We start from the raw sequence: 16,346 nt of genomic DNA, 5'->3' as shown, positions 1-16,346 counted from the left end.
CTTCCAGGGCTGCTGCTTCCCTCCCTGGCACTGCAGTAGCACATATATATATATATATATATATGTAAGTGCATCTGAGTATAGACAGAGAGCAGAGCTAAGAGCTGTCGTGGAAAGTGAAAGGAAGAGCTTAAAATATAAGTCTTAAGGCAAGCTCAGGAAGGGTGTGGGCACAGCAAGTGTGTCTGAAGCCAAGAGTAAATTCTGTTTAAGAGGAGGAAACAGTTGAAAATTTGAGCTGGGACAGACATTTCATGATAATGTAATTTTGAAGGTTACAGGGTCGCATTAAATGATTTATATTGGAAATGTCATTTTTGTTTTAGCATTTACTTGTACTGAGAGATAATATGAGTAAATAGAAAACCATAAATTACTACATTTGGACTCAGAAACATGATACATATCAAAGAGCACAACCCTTCTATTTAAGAAAACTGTTCAGTCCCTACATATAAGAGCTTGGACACGGAAGGAAAAAACAGGTGATCTGCACAGGCTGTTTCCCTGCTCTTAAACCCAAGTAGCTGGTGGTGGTTTATTCAGGCCTGAAGCTGCAGAGTTCCTGCACATGTATTTCCCTTTTCCTAAGAATATCATTCCAAGCTGGGCAGGCATGTCATGCCCAGAACAACTCTGTAACTGTTTAGCTAAGGAAATCACAGAAGCTGCTTCCCAGCACAGATGGATTCACAGTACAAATTGTTAACAGTCAAACTAATTTCCCAGCTACAGGAAATATTTGCCAAAGAAGCAGCTATTATTCAGTGAGTTAATAGTGGAAGAAACCCCCAGTTTAAAAGCAGCAGGTGTTACATTTATTCACTGAAGATGAGCCTGTAACTTTCTAAGGGGCTAAAAAGTTTTTCCGAAGAGAAACCCAATTTTGGAAGTTCTGAGGAGTATTCCTGAAGTGAATAATTATTTCAATAGACAGCTCTGACACATAGCTTTCAAAAGTGAAAGTTTTTATGCCTTTTTACTGTTAAGACCAAAAAAGTTCAGTATTCTACTACTATTCATCAAAAAAAACATGGCAACTGGGAAGGTTTTGTCCTAACAGGAGCCCAAAAACACAATTAGATGCTTCAGATTTAGTTTTTATGTTTGTTTAGCTGAAACAGTTGACCACACACACACACGACTATACAATACTAATTTAAAACACATAAAAATACTTTTTAAAATAATATTTTTTGCATGAAAGCGTTTTTAACACTTTGCTGGCCCTATGAAACCATGAAGTTTTTCCTAGATGAAATATATGTACTTGTGGTGTCTTGCATGCTTGGAGGTTCTTCTGTCTGAGATGATTTCTTGTTTGGAAAATGCACTTGGCAAAAAAGCATAAATTGGCTCTTAGCATTACTCAAAATAAGCCAATTACAAAGAATTAAAGAAGTTCTCTTCAATGAATCATGAAGATGGCCTGGAATTTTTTTTATTTTATATGTTAAAATATTAAATATAATCCTCTCTCCTAAAAACCAAGCTGTAAGTCACACATTTCATAAGATGCAAATTGCAATAAACTAACTGTTTTGTGCTAAGAGAAGCCCCAAATATTTAAATTTTATTTGATATAAATAAAATTAGAGGACACTCCATTCTGCAACTCTGTATTCTAGGTGGAAATTCATTATTTCAAACTTATATTTCCCTCAAATAAACATATGTAAAAAGTATCACAGCTTTTCAGTGAAACTTCTGAGTCAAAATATTCTTGATATTATGCAAAGATTCCTTTGTTATAAGACTGATCATAGAAACAAATGATGTTTTCACTTACACAGATAGGAAGCCATAAGAAAATAAACAGAAAATTCACTTTCTGGCAGCAGTGCAATAAGTTTGGGGTTTTATTCCTTTTTCCCTCCCCCCTCTCCTTTTTTTTTTTTTTAAGAATATGCTTCTTATATACTAAATTGTAGCTTTAAAAACAGTAAGGGAATAACTTTTCAGGTATATATATATATATTTCAACTATGAGATCAGTCACTTACTTGTCCTTAGCAAACATTCAAGCACAGCGTGTTTTTCAGAGGACCTTCAGAATCAGAAGTCATTTTAAGTCACATCCTGAAAAACAAAAATAACATACAGTATATAACTGCAACTAACTGTCATCTCTGCCATATCCTAAATAGCTCAAAATATCAACATCACAAGTGCCAACCAGTAAGGCAGATTTTCTTTTCCATGAGAACTAAGAGTATTTATGTTAAATGTATATTTTTTTTTGCTACTTTGGAAGAAATAATGAAACTGTTACTGATGTTTGATATTAGTAACTTTTAAATCTTAATATGAAAAGCCACACTCCCAAAGTAATTACTCTGAAAAGACATGACTGGCAAGTAAAATTAAGTGTGCAGCCCCTCTGTGTCAGTCTGTACAAACTGCTTGTACATAATTCTACAGGAGAACATCAAACTGTTTTCAGGGCTATGAACACTCATGTTCCTCTTTCTCTGTGAAATTCTAGGAATCATTAACCCATATTATCATGCATTTTATACAAGGTATGATTAAGTGTACTAATTAATGGGGTACTGAGAATATCCAGAATTACAGTAACTAAGGAAAAGTTTTAAATGACAGTTCTGTGACTGAATTGATTTTCTGAAAACCCTTTAAAGTGCTACACGAGGCAGAGGCTGTTCAAGCTCATTAGAAAAATAAATTGCTCTTGGGAAATATTTATGAGACATTCACACCGCAGTCCTACTCAAAACTGAGAGTTTAAAAACTGACACTTATACCCAGACTACTTAATAGATAATCACCAGCAGGCAGGTAAATGAATTTTATTCGAGTAGTTAATTTCTTAAGAAATTAAGTTGAAGCTTTTCCTATCAACTGGTTGCATATGCATTCGTCTGCTTTTTAACCATCCCTTTAAAAAAGCACAAAAAAAAAAAGGAAGAAAAATTTAAAAAATCTTCAAGAGTCTCACTGAGAAGCAGAAGCTGACCCAGGCAGGAGGATGAACGGCACAAAGTCACTTAAAGGGGGAAGATTTAAGATGCAAAAGTATCAAAAGGATTCTGTATGACTGGAAATGCAAGGGGACAGAGAAGGAAAATTTATAAAGTTGAAGACCACATCAAATTCTTAACACTATTTAAATTAGTTTTAGAATATTCCCCTTATATTCCTCCCAAGTATATATTAATACCATGGATGTCAATATCTGAGCTGTTTAAGTAGAAGATAGAAAATAACTTCTCAGAGTAGTCCCACAGTAAAGCAACTAAAAAGTAACCTTCTGAATAATCTGAAGGCTCTTGGAAGACTAGAATTTGCACTCTTTGGTCTGGACAAATGCTGCAGAGGAGCTTTCTAAAAGAACTGTAAACTGGCAGGGCAAACTACACACATATCCTCACTTCTGTTTTACAGACCAGGATGAAATTAAAACAACTTTGGGATGTAGGGATGAAACCCCTTCAGTGAACAAAAAAGGTAACAGCAAATATGCTAGAGAAAAATTCTGTCTATGTTCAAAGTAAATCAGACTTGAAGCTACTACTACTATAATTAAAATGGGATATTAAAATCCTGTAATCCAAGAAGTCATTACACTGTGATTCTTGGGGTGTCCCTGCCAGGAGTTGGACTCGATGGTCCTGACGGGTCCCTTTTAACTCAGCATATTCTATTCTGTGATCTACAACATTTAAATGAAAAAATAAAACTTGTCCATCTTTTTCAATAACTTTTGGACTTTTTCTTGCTAATCAGAGCCCGAACTCTTACATGTGGAAAGGTGACCATTCAACTCTGTTGCCCCTACTCCAAATCTACCTGCTTCCTCTTCTGAATACAGAGGTAACAGCCAACTTCTTAATATCTTAAATACAAAAAATGTTTTATTTCAGCACTGTGTTCTGTTCCACTTCACATGAACTAGTTGAGGTTATCAGGTGCACAGTCAGGCACGAAGCCAGTTCCAGTCTCACACTCAGCATTTTTCTCCCAAGCCTGGCATTTGGGGCCCTGCAGTCGCTCCCCCACCAGATCTCACCACACCACTACAACTTTCAACACACGAACGTATTTCCTGTCTAAAAACTCAACCAGAACCCGAGAGTGCTCAAACCAAAACATCATTCAGCATGTTTTGACCTCAGAGAGCTCAAAATACCGACCTTCCACTGATTTCCACACCCTCAGGAGCTGCAAAGATACTCAATTCACACCATATAGAAACTGTGCATCCAACACAGCCTGGCTACCAAATTTAAGTTTACACATGGTACAGCAGTGGAGTCTTGATGGGCTGGCTAAGGGACAAGCCATATTGTTATCTGTGGCACAGACAGCAACAAAATGCTAGACAGCTAAAGCCACGCTGTTTTCAGGTTAAAAATATACATATATATTCATAGTCAAATGTGCCAGAGATGGTAAACACAATGGTTACCTTTTAAAAGACATAAAAAGGGTAGCATTTGTACTCTTCCTTAAATGTTTCAGAGATAATTCATGTGCCTGTTTAAAAAAGGAATCAAATACAAGATACTACACTTTAAATTACAGTGCATAAGACCAGCATATTGTTAAATCTCTGAGGGAGGGGGGAAATGCAGCAGATAAAAAATGCCACTGACCCTTAACTACAGCTTTGTGAATCTGAAAGTGCAGTGAAGAAACTACTGAAACAGATAATGAGACTCATGTACACTGAGCTAATAAAGAGCTTTTTGTGTACTGCAACTAGTTTGTACTAAAGAGCCTTTCATTACCTTTTAAGATTAAAGCACCTATACTTATATCATGAAGCAAACAGGAAATTATATTAATTGTATTGGTACATCACTATGCTAATCTAGTATAACAACTAATAAAATACTATTCCAGAACATACACTTTTTAATCATTCTTCACTCTTCTCCTCCCTTCCCCCACCCAGCCAAACACCTGACTCAGACACTTCACTGAATCAGGACTTTCAGTTAAAAAAAAAAAAACAAAAACACAAAAAGGTGCCACCTATAATGTGGTAGCCAGTTAAGCACATCTTGTCGCAACATGTTAAATAACCTTCCCTCAGCACACCTCCTTTTCATATTAGACATTCCATCCTAGGCAGACTAATGTTTCAGGCCCTGTCAGGTTTCCTTTACCAATTCCCCTGCAGTGTTTAGTAAGCACTTTGTATTTCTGGACTATTTTTCACACATGACAATTAACTTGAGCCTTGTTCACTCTGCATCTATTAAAATGACAGGACACTTTCAGTTAAAGGATGGTCAGAGTGGAACACACTGGGAGTTGGTGTCCTGTTCCTCTGCTAAATAATGTGTGTGCTCTATTTTTGGAATGTCATTACTTGTTAATTTGTTTCCTGTGCATCCCTGTTTGCCAGCCAGAGCAATAGATAAGAGGGGCTGCAGTGAACACACTATTATAAAAAGGACTATTTTTCATCCTTACACACTTGTGAACATTTGAAAGAATTTTTCACCTGTGAGCTTTTAACGTTGTTAAGTCCTTAAAGACTTGAATCCGAAAGGAATTAGTAAACAGCTATTTTAAAAAACAACTTAAAATTTAATAAATACACATATATATATATATATATAGAGAGAAAATCTCTAGCTCAAATACCACAAAGAAAGAAACAGGATGTGATGTCTGGGCTACTACAGTGGGACTTGTAACTACTTCAGTGGTAGGAAATGACAGAACACCACTCTTCTGTACCTGCAGCCACTTTACAGCAGGAGAAACTCAGGCAAGTCAGTGAGCAAGCAGCTGACTGAAACACTAGATCTACTTAGATTTTATATCAATATTTAATGAAGTTCTAAAAGTGGAAAACATTTCTTCCAGTGATCCTTGCCAAAAACAGTGAGTACTATGGAAAGAGACTGTCCTATGACCAGTGCACGAACCTCTCTTCTATTACTAACACCAATAAAACTCAAAAAAATAGGATATTTATATAAACAGACAAAATACCCTTGGCCAGAACTCAAAGGAGAATGCCAACATAACAGTATTGAAAAGTCACTTTCCAGCTCTATATGCACCTGACTCATAAGTGACTCCAGGCCATATGACACACAATATAATTTGCAGGTAAGAATGCAAGCTGGACAATTCACCTCTACATATTTCAATGTCAACTTAATTAGGAATTCATTTTTGCATCAATTCACATAATCTCTTAAAATGGAATTATGTAATCCTAAATTATTTAAAGATTAGTCCAAAGTATAAAATCTCTCTAAGCTAAAACCCTTGGAATATGAAACTATCAGTGTGACCATATAAGTCCGAAAACATTGCTTATCTATATTTTAATCACTTCTAACCTTGTTTTGTTTCTAAGTGGGTATTTTAACTAATGAAAGTTTGTTTCATGCCTGATCAATATATGACTTTGATTCTTACACAGTTTTGACCACCAGACATTACAACAATGGGATCACCTTTTCAGTTCAAACTTTCACCACTGCCATGATAAAGCCCAAAGCAAAGGGATGATTGTCAGAAACCAAGTAACTATCACATCATCATATCAAATGCAAATACAGAGCAAGAACTGCTTGCAGAAATCAGATGGGATTCATGGTACAACTTACAAAATTAGGACAACTATATTTTATGGGTAAAGAACCCTACACATAAATATGTGGTGTTTTTTTCTTACAGAAGAGAGCAACTCCTGTAAGATAACTGAGTGACAGAGGCATCTTCCAACACGACCTAATAAAGATACAGGAGCTCTTACCTTAATTTAACAATGAGTAAGAAATTAGTTTTCACAAGGGTGAAAGCAACTTCTCAAACACAGTTTCAATACAGTAGGAATTCAATTTGCAGCAACAACCATAATTTTCTTGGAGGCAGCTATGCAGTGTCTGCCACTTCACAGGCTGAGGGGACTTCAAAAGTTCTTGGTGAAAACAGGAAATGTAATCAACTAAATACACATGATCCCTGTCCAAGACATCAACAATTCCATTCTCTTTCCTGAAGCTTGAAATGTGCCATCAGCAGGTCCATTCTCCTTCCTGAGCCCCTGAATCAGAGCTGACATACATTTTTATATATTACATGCATGCAATGGTTTTGTTCTGCCATTCTACTCTACCAGTGCCTCATGGAAGCAAAGACTGCCTGCTAATGGAGAGAGAGAACTTTAACACAGCTACAGGATTACAGTTTAGCACTAACTCATTTAGTGCTATGGACTTGTTGAATCAGACCCTATCATGCCAAAAATCTTACTCATTTCACAGGGATGACAGTTTTATATAACACATGTTTAGAAGGAGAACAGTTCAAAATCAGTTTTCCAAAGCAGCAGTTAAAAACCAGGCAAAGTATCAGCAATCTCCTTGTAAAAGCCTGTCCATTGAAAGCTTAAATTTAGAGACAGAAGTCATTTCACATTTGGATCAAAATCTCTAACAAGACCAAAATGCCTTCAGACAAAGGGAAAAACTTTTTTGACAGAATAAAACATTCACTGTACACACTATCAGCTTCTGACCTGTCATCTCTAGCAAGCAGATGCCAAGCTTATTGCCAGCTTTTCAACTTCTACAAGCAGAACTCAGAAAAGCATTCAAAACAGATGAACTTGCTGCATTTTCTACAGCTATTACTATAAACAGAGGTTCCTTCTGAGTATTTCCAACTTAGTCTTTGAATACTGTATGTAAATTGGAAGTATTCATCAAGCATTCATCATGGAGACTGACTTTTAAGAAAACTGTTTATTTGAAGAAGTAAACTTTCAAGTGTCAAGTTGCTGAGTAAAAATATTTTTAATTAGAATTATACAGCTGAGAAAACATTCTAACCATTCTCCTTATATTTGCACATTTAAAAAGCAAACCGCCCAATTAAAAAGCAAGCCTCTCAAATAAAAGCTCTAAGTAATGCAGAATTTTTGCAATTATCTAACTGTTTTGTTTCTCCCATTCTACTCTGGGCAACTGCTCATCTCGTTGATGCTCATGTTCAGCCTATCAGCCTGTTCACTTCCTCATTTCCCAGCACTTGTATAATCACACGTTATGAAGAACCACCAAATCCTCAAGAAGAACAGTTGTGATGCTTGCAAGTATTTCTACACAGCTCTGTCATATTTTGCCTTTGTGGAAGTCCTGGGGAACAGTCAAGTATGATTGTCCCTGTGCTGGTGTGGAATCTCTGGCAGACACCACAAACTTCTAAGGAAGTTAGAAGTTAGTTGTGGGTGTGTGCTACAAACCACACCATTTCCAGCCAACCTGACCGAGAGGCAAGTTCTTATATCCAGCATGAAGACCTCTGAAGTGAACGTGCTTGAACATTAAATGCATGAGATCAACTTCAAAATGTACTGGAATGTGCTGGCCATCACTAGAAAAAGCAGTTTTAGTCTGACTAAGAAGCATACCTTTCGCTTTTCTAAATGACACAAAATAAGCTCTGCAAAGTAAACAAGCTGTTTCGAGAATCTTTCATGACAGTGTCCAAACAACAATCTTTTGTTCTGCAGTTTTAAGAACACAGTTTGTTACACAATTAACAAATTCGTTTCTGATATTACCCTTGGAAGTACTCCATTCTCTCAAGACCTCCACAGCACAAATACCAAGAACACAACACAAAACAATGCTTAATGGAACACTTTCATTCCAATCTTTAGGATGCTTCAAAGACAGATTTTGGTCCTAGTTTACAAACAAACAAATTAATGGAGGGAAATAAGCCTCTGTGTCCACAGCAGCTGAGCTAAGACAGGAGCCACCCAAAACATGCTCACAATATTTTCAGTCCCTCTTCCTAAATACTCAAAGCCGGTTTTACAAAACACACCATCCCACACTACCAAGCCTCTAGTACTGGACAGAAGCACTGATTACCCTCTCAAGAAAAAGTGCCAAAAATTGGGTGGCATTGCTGTCATGGATTCGCAGCCAGCTGAAACACTTCCAAGGGCACAAGTGTTTGAAGGAACAGAATTCAACAGGACAAACAATGAGAAAAGGATTAAATAAGTTAGCTAAATGTTTAATTTAATCCTATAAAACAGTATCCTATAAAACAACTAGAAATTATGCTGTATCAGCAGACTTTTTTACATTTTGAGTGCTCTTAAAAAATGGGACAAGACAACAGGCAAAACCGCCTCCAGAAGTGATTGAAGAGTGTGACCTGCTGGTACACTTTGAACACAGTACTAGTTTTAACTGGAAAATAAAGCAGCCAACCATAAAAGGATGCTGGTAACAAGGCAGCTCAGAAATGTAATGCAAAACACAAAATAGTTTCCTGTTTCTGTAAACGCTTGCTTTTGCTACCCATGAATAACCTGAGAAGCATGTGAAAAAGGAACCTGCTTGCCCACAGCAAAATCATTCCTAAAGACTGGACGAGCAGTTGTTTTAACAGCACAGGTGAACACACCTGTTTTCATCCCCAGGAAAGCATAAATATAGATTTAAAACTCAATTGCACACTTATGTTTCATGCTAAAACTTCACACTCCTTCGGTGAGATTTTTCAGCCAACGATCTCTGAGGGGATAAAATATTATTTGTTGGACGAAACTAATTTTGCCGTATCTTGCCATAAATTTCCAGTACATACAAACACAACAGTCGGCTAAATCTTCCTCTCGCTCAAGTAGAATAATCTAAAAATTATTTGTGACCTAAATTTCTTTTTGTAGGGCCCGGGCCAATTTGCCTGAGAAAGGAATCAAAGGAGTGGTGGTCATTAGAGCTCCAAGAGAGAAAAGAAGCCATAGGAGTGTACACATCTGTGACATCTCAATATGAATAGAGACAATAGGAGCCTTATACAGCTAGAGTGGAGGGTGTGGGGGAGGAAGGAGCCCAAGCCTTTTTTGTTTGTAACATGAAGATGTGAATAATTTTGTAAAATGCAGTCAGGAAGCCTTATGTGCCATAACTAAATTAGAGTCTATTTCTTGCTGGATTTCTCAGCTGAATTCAGTTTTTAGATGAATCAGGTAGAAGTCAGGAAACAGATTTGAACACAGAGAAACAGAGGAAGAAAACACGAGTCTTTGCAGGAGGAGAAGAATAAGTAAATGGCTGGGTATGATGGACACATTTTCTAAAAAGGAGCAAACAAAAGGGCAAATCCATGGAACAAATAATGCCTCAAAAAACATTATTGCCTGGCCATCAGAGAAAGGAGATCAGACCCTTTCAGAAATACCGAAGTAAAGACAGCAGAAAACAAAAAAAGATCAAATTCTTACTAGAACTCACCAGATGTAGACTTTCTAAATGTCATTCCAAATTTGACATAGTATTTAGGGATCTTTATCAGACCAACAGGAGTACTAGTAAAAATTAAATTAATTGGCTTGGAATACATCTACTGTAAGTTCCAAAAAGGCCTTTCAAACCCTAAGCTTCATTTTTAATATGATTTTTTTTTATTAGGAACATGCATTGGCAGACTGAAAAGAACAAGTATTAGAATCACTACAAATTCCCAGTTATTTAAAACTTTCATTTAAAATTTAACTTTAAATTTAAAACTTTGAAGTCTTGAGTTATGAATTGAGTGAAGAAAAATTACTAAGAATTCTGTGAAATACTTTTCCACATTAAACACAGACAGACTGCATGAGACATATACTCTAAAATTTTTAGCATATTACCTGGTTTTAATACTTTGAATTGTAGCTACAAATGATGTGATATAGTGAGGAAATAAATACAACGTTGTATCTCAAATAGTCTTTAACAGGGAAAGAAAAAGCAAAAGGAAGCCAGCACTTTAATCAGTGACTGCTTGTGCACACAAATCAAAGAAATGCTGAAAGATGGTATTATTCTCCTATAAAGTTAGTTGTGTTTAAAAAACAGCATACAGCTTAGAAGCAGTGTGGAATATTAATTTACACATCTCTAGAGAATGTATGACTGCATTGTGATAACAAAAGAGAGACAGACAAAAAAGATGCTGGTCCTCAAGTGAATTCTGGATAATAGCTTCTACACCTACATAGCTTTTGGAGCAGAGAACAAAACCATCCAAAAAATACCTCTATGGTTCTATAAGACAGTTAAGGGGGATGCCACAGGGAAAAGGTTTAGCATTTAAAAAGTGGAAAGCTTGTTTACATGGGAAGAACTGAAACCCACACAGAACATGGTGAATTGAATGCAAACAGGAAATATGGGAGCGAAAAAAGAGAAGAGTGCACCTTGCACTGAACTTCAACTGAAAATAAATAGATGTTCAAATAACACATCAGAAGCAGGAAGGCAGCTAGGGAGACAGTGGACCTTCTCAGGGCAAAGGCATAAACTGGGCACAAAGAGGGATAAGACATAGTTTGGAAAATCACTTTGTGTGGCTTTCACCACTGAAGACACCGGAGAGAGTCCCAGTTCCAGCATTTCTTTGTAGAGAACTGGCTGGAGAAGTCAAATGAACTCTCCAGAATCACAGAGGAAGAATTAACCAGACCCATGAGGTGTCACCAGGATACCCTTCATCCAAGCAGGGGTTCAAAGGTGCCTCTCCAGAACTGCTGGACAAAGTGCCCAAGCTGCCACTCCCAAAGCTCCAGCAGCAGGAACTGGCAGTGCCCAGCACAGCTCCCACTGACTGGGACCTGCTCTAATATGCCCTTTGTACCACATGGACATATTCAGCTTCAAACCAAGGCAAAGAGAAAGAAACCTTTGTTCTGATACCTACTTCCAATTCTGTATTTTCACAGCCCAACTCTACTTGAACATTCTTCTGCTGTAGTAATCACTCAGCATAAAATTGGAATTGTATTTTGCAGAATTAGCCCAAAAAACAGAGCAAAGTCCTGGAACACTTGGAACATTTGCCCACCTGTGCACTAAGAGTGGGACAGGAACAGGTTGGCAAAAGTTTTCATTAAGAAATGTTCCTTTTTAATGTGATATAGCAATCAACTCCATCTACAGTGCAGTCCATTTAAACACTGTTCATTCCCCAGCTCCCCTATTTGAAAGCACATATAATTTACCATTCTGTGTATAGGAAATATTATTACTGTGCTACTGTTATCATGTCAAACAGTGAAGTGCCCTTTAAAAGTGTCACTGGGATTCCCATGTGAACAAGCAGGTGTCTTCTCCCACAGCTAAGTCTGCAGCACTATGACAGTATTCCATGAATTTTTATTAGAAGTATTAGTTAGTTTTCCTGAACAGGCTAAAAAGCTCAATGTGTTTAAAAAATGATGAAATACACATCATGTCAATACCTTTCCCTCTCTGTGTTTAAGTAATAATTATTTTGACCCATTGAAAGTTGATATACTTCTACTGGGATTTTCAAAAGCACTTAGTATTGGTCTAAGACTGTTTTTCTGTTAAGTCAGTGAGCATTTTATCTCCAGTTCCAGCAGAAATTCTAAGGCTGAAGGTAATATTTCTTTCCAAATTTTATCCTCAGACCGGAAAAAAAATAAACTTTTACCCAAATATTTTTATTAACCTCAAGCAGAAAGATACAGTAAATGTGTTTTTTCCTATCTGAATATCTAAATTTTATTTAGAACTATTTCCCAAGTTATTTGGAAACATATGTGTGCACTGTACATAGAGCCAACAAAAAGAGATAAAATATCTGTTTGCTCACAGACATCTTTTAAGAATGTTCTGGTACTATAATCCATGGTTTAACCTGGTGTCTGAATTCGAGCAATTCTAATTAAAATCATTATTCCAGTCTACTTGATGTTTCCTAAAAACATCCATTATAACTTCCAACATTCACACTGTTTTATTAAAAAATAAGACACTTTTTATATACTACTACTTATTTTTAATTATAATTTATCTATATGATTTTTTTATCAACCACATTCAAAACCAGTGTTGCAAAAACAAAACAGTAACTGCTGAAAGCAGCAGCAACTTAACTGCTGGACTTACTACAAAAATCACTTTCTTTGTAGAAACATAAACTTCAAAATAACATCCTTTCACTGCAAAAGTGATTAGAACTCTTTTGCACCTTTATGGCATAAGAAAGGAAGTATGGAAAAGCCCTCTTGCCCATTTAACTTACAGTACTCGTTGCATCTGCTCTGAAACCAACACTGGTGATGGGAAATTAAAGCTCAACAATCAACCCAGAAAAATCTAATGGGAAAGCTCTGACCTAAAATAAGTCGCCTCTCAATGCCATCAAGAAAATGTATAGTTCTGAAGAGTAATATTTTTGTGTTCTGTTTCAGAAGAAATATCTAACATTGCATAATGCTATAATCTTCATACCTACACTTCCCCTCAAAGAGCCAGATTAGGCAATATTTCCCATGTGTGTCCATATTTCCCATATTAGTGTGGCAGACACATAAAAAAAGGAAAGAAAAGATACTAAGAATGACATAAATTGCCAAATTAAGGACCACAGTATTCCCACTACTGACCAGGGAAGATACCCTGGGAAATGGAAACCAGTTCATTCAAGTCAGTCTGAAGTTTTAAAGCATTACAGAAGACGTCCTTCATCAAGGAATTCTTCCATTATTTTTCTTAAAATTACATATTTCCTTCAATTCTCACAACTTTTAGGAAGATTTCTAGATGGTTTCATTCATTCTAAAGCCGAATCTGCCACACTTAAAACCAAAGTGAAGTGTAGTCTGGATGAGAGGTAAACTTCACCTGTCAAGGAAGAGTGAAATGCCACCACCCACGGATGGTAACACTGCCTTGGATTACAAAAGAGGCACAAATCCTGCACTTTGGCAGTAAACACCAGTTATTTTTACTGCTTTACATCTCTTTCCTAGCTCTAGGAGTTCTTTGCAGACCTCAGGATGCCAAGGGGGGATTTCTCCCTCTCTTTGGGCGGTTGAAGGGGTTCCCCAGGTAAGCCCTGCTCCTGCTCCATGGCCAGGGACTGCTCAGGGCCAAACCCCTCACTTGGTTACTAAGATGTCACACACCACAGCAAAGCATTTTGAAGCAAAGTGAAACTGGTACCTTAAAACATCATTCTACAAACCACAGTAGTTAAGGACTCACCATTAACTGTCACACAGTACAACAAGCACGGCAGAAATTTGACTTCTCACCAGAGATCCTAAGACACAGCTAAAAAACTCTTAGCTCTGCTGCTGTATAGGACAAAACCCCCCCAACTTTACAACATCTGTAAACAAGACTGGGTTTTCTAAATGACTGCACTTGAACAACACCCTGAATTCAGTTTCCAGAAAGCAAAGACTAATTTTGCTTTTACAGCCCAGTAAGGCCACATGTTCCTAACTTTCTGAGCCAATGAATGACCAGCAGCCTTCAAAGGTTCTCAAAAGCTACCCCAGAACTTTATGAAACCATTAACTGAAGAGCACTGGGAAGATGGAACAGTACCTTACATAAAACAGTGCCACTAAACAGTATTAATCTTGCTCTGACACACTGTAATAGAGCAAGTAACAAAGAGAAATGCAGCTTAGAATGCTCTGCTTCTAAAAACAAAGAGAAATGCAGCTTAGAATGCTTTGCTTCTAGCAAGATCAGAAAAGTGAAAACATAATTGACATTTATGTTATGTACCCACAAACAAACAAGAAAGCAAAAGAGACGGGGTATTTCCTTCAAATAGACATTGTTTAAACGTCTGGCACTAATGTGTTCATTATCATTATGTGTTTGCCACAGAAATCACCAGGCCATGTCATATCAGAGCCTCACTTGACTCAGTATTGAAAAGGGGTGAATCTACCAAAGAGAGGTTTAGTTTCCAGAAATCAGTAGGACACTAACATATACCACAGAATATCCTTATAAATATAAACCCTACTAACCAGAACCATCAATATTCTCTGATGAAAAAATGCATTTTAGTATTCTAATAACTTGCCTGACATCATGAGCATGTTAAGTGTATGAGTGAAATTTTTTAAATCAATTTTAAGTGGTTTTGCTTTTCATTGACAGGATGCCTTGCTTGTCCCCCCTACAAAAACCCCCAACACTCCAGTCTGTTCCTGTGCATCATCCTCTATTATTCAGCTTCTGAAAATCTCAGTCATTTGTTCTCTCTCCAAATGTTCTCTCTGCTTCTTATTGATCTAATTTTTTTTTTCATTTTCAACTTTAGGCTACTTCAAAATAAGATTGCTCTGACTGAACTCCTCAGTTCTAATCCTGTCACAGCAACTTGCAGCGATGTTGACACAGGACCCAGGAGTACAACATTACACAGGTGGTACAGAATCAAGGTGAAAAACAAAGGAAATCTCAAACAAAGAGACAGAACTGCTTTTCCTACTTTAACAGTGTTGTGGTAAAAAGAGGGGGAATGACAGCTTCTGAAATAACAAATCACCTAATGAATATTCTATACACGAAGCTGGACAAGAGAAAAAGAAGCATAATTAAAGTTATCAAAATACTGAATATATGTGATTTAAATGTATTAATTCAAAATTTCTGCAATCAGTGTTATCAGAAATGTCATCATCTATGCAGGTGTTTTTCTTAAGAATAACACTGAGATCAATTAAAAAGGATATTGTGACCATTACAGAGCTTGCAATCCCCCTTCCTCCTTAATTTGCATAACTCAGCTTTGCCTCCTCTATTTATGATTAAATGGGCATTGAATAAAAAGCAGAATGATTTTTCCCCCTATAAGACATTAGAAATTCTTCCCTCAAATAGAATAAACTTCTTGCAATTGTCCATGCTCAGTACACACAGCCCTTTTTCTTCCCTAGGACAGAGAAAGTTTAGCAGTAGAAAAAAAATTAGATAGGCATCACTAATTTTCCAATTCTCTATCACATCACATCCTGAGGTATTAAAGAACACTTATAGTTGTCTCTTGTAGTGCTAGAAATGGAATTTACAATTCATTTGCTGCTTTGATAAGTTGCCTGATAGGTTATACTGACTATCACCCTAAAGTACAAACACTATACATATGTTATATATATGGTCAATAAACATCAAAAGGAAAGAAAGTTTAGAGAAATCAGAGTTTATGATGAACTAGAATACATGACATATAACACACACACAAAAGCTCAGTGGAAATGGCAGACAGGGCCCTACATCAGCAGGTGGAATTGCTTTGAGCAGCCCCATCCTGGCCCCCCCACAAGCAAAAAAACTTAAGACCAGTTTTAAACTGTGCTAGAAATAAAGCAGACCCTTCTAAAAAGATGGCAGAGTAAATATCCTGGGCTGCTCCTACGGCAGAAATGAGTAAGGAAAGGTACTGGTTTACAGTCCCTGTGGCCTGAAAAGACCTGAGCCTCGAAGAGAAGCTAGGAATAACCTGATTATCAGGGCATATCAACCCACAAAGAGTTACACAGCTAATGCAACCTACAGAGATTAGAAATGCATAAA

General features: G+C 36.9%; 1 long non-coding RNA gene across 1 annotated transcript in view; it reads right to left on the bottom strand.

The window, feature by feature from the left end:
- Positions 1-1,148: 1,148 nt before the first annotated feature.
- Positions 1,149-16,346, bottom strand: part of LOC120323449 — a 45,276-nt gene continuing 30,078 nt past the window's right edge. Inside the window, exon 3 of the long non-coding RNA XR_005563896.1 lies at positions 1,149-2,079. This is a non-coding gene — a long non-coding RNA (uncharacterized LOC120323449). The remainder of the gene's footprint in view (positions 2,080-16,346) is intronic.

The sequence above is a fragment of the Pipra filicauda genome, unplaced genomic scaffold (assembly GCF_003945595.2).
Source record: "Pipra filicauda isolate LSUMZ 115617 unplaced genomic scaffold, ASM394559v2 scaffold265_size1292809_pilon, whole genome shotgun sequence".
In the NCBI taxonomy this organism is placed as follows: domain Eukaryota; kingdom Metazoa; phylum Chordata; class Aves; order Passeriformes; family Pipridae; genus Pipra; species Pipra filicauda.
The sequence above is the reverse complement of the archived record's forward strand: the minus strand, read 5'-3'. Positions and strand labels throughout refer to the sequence as shown.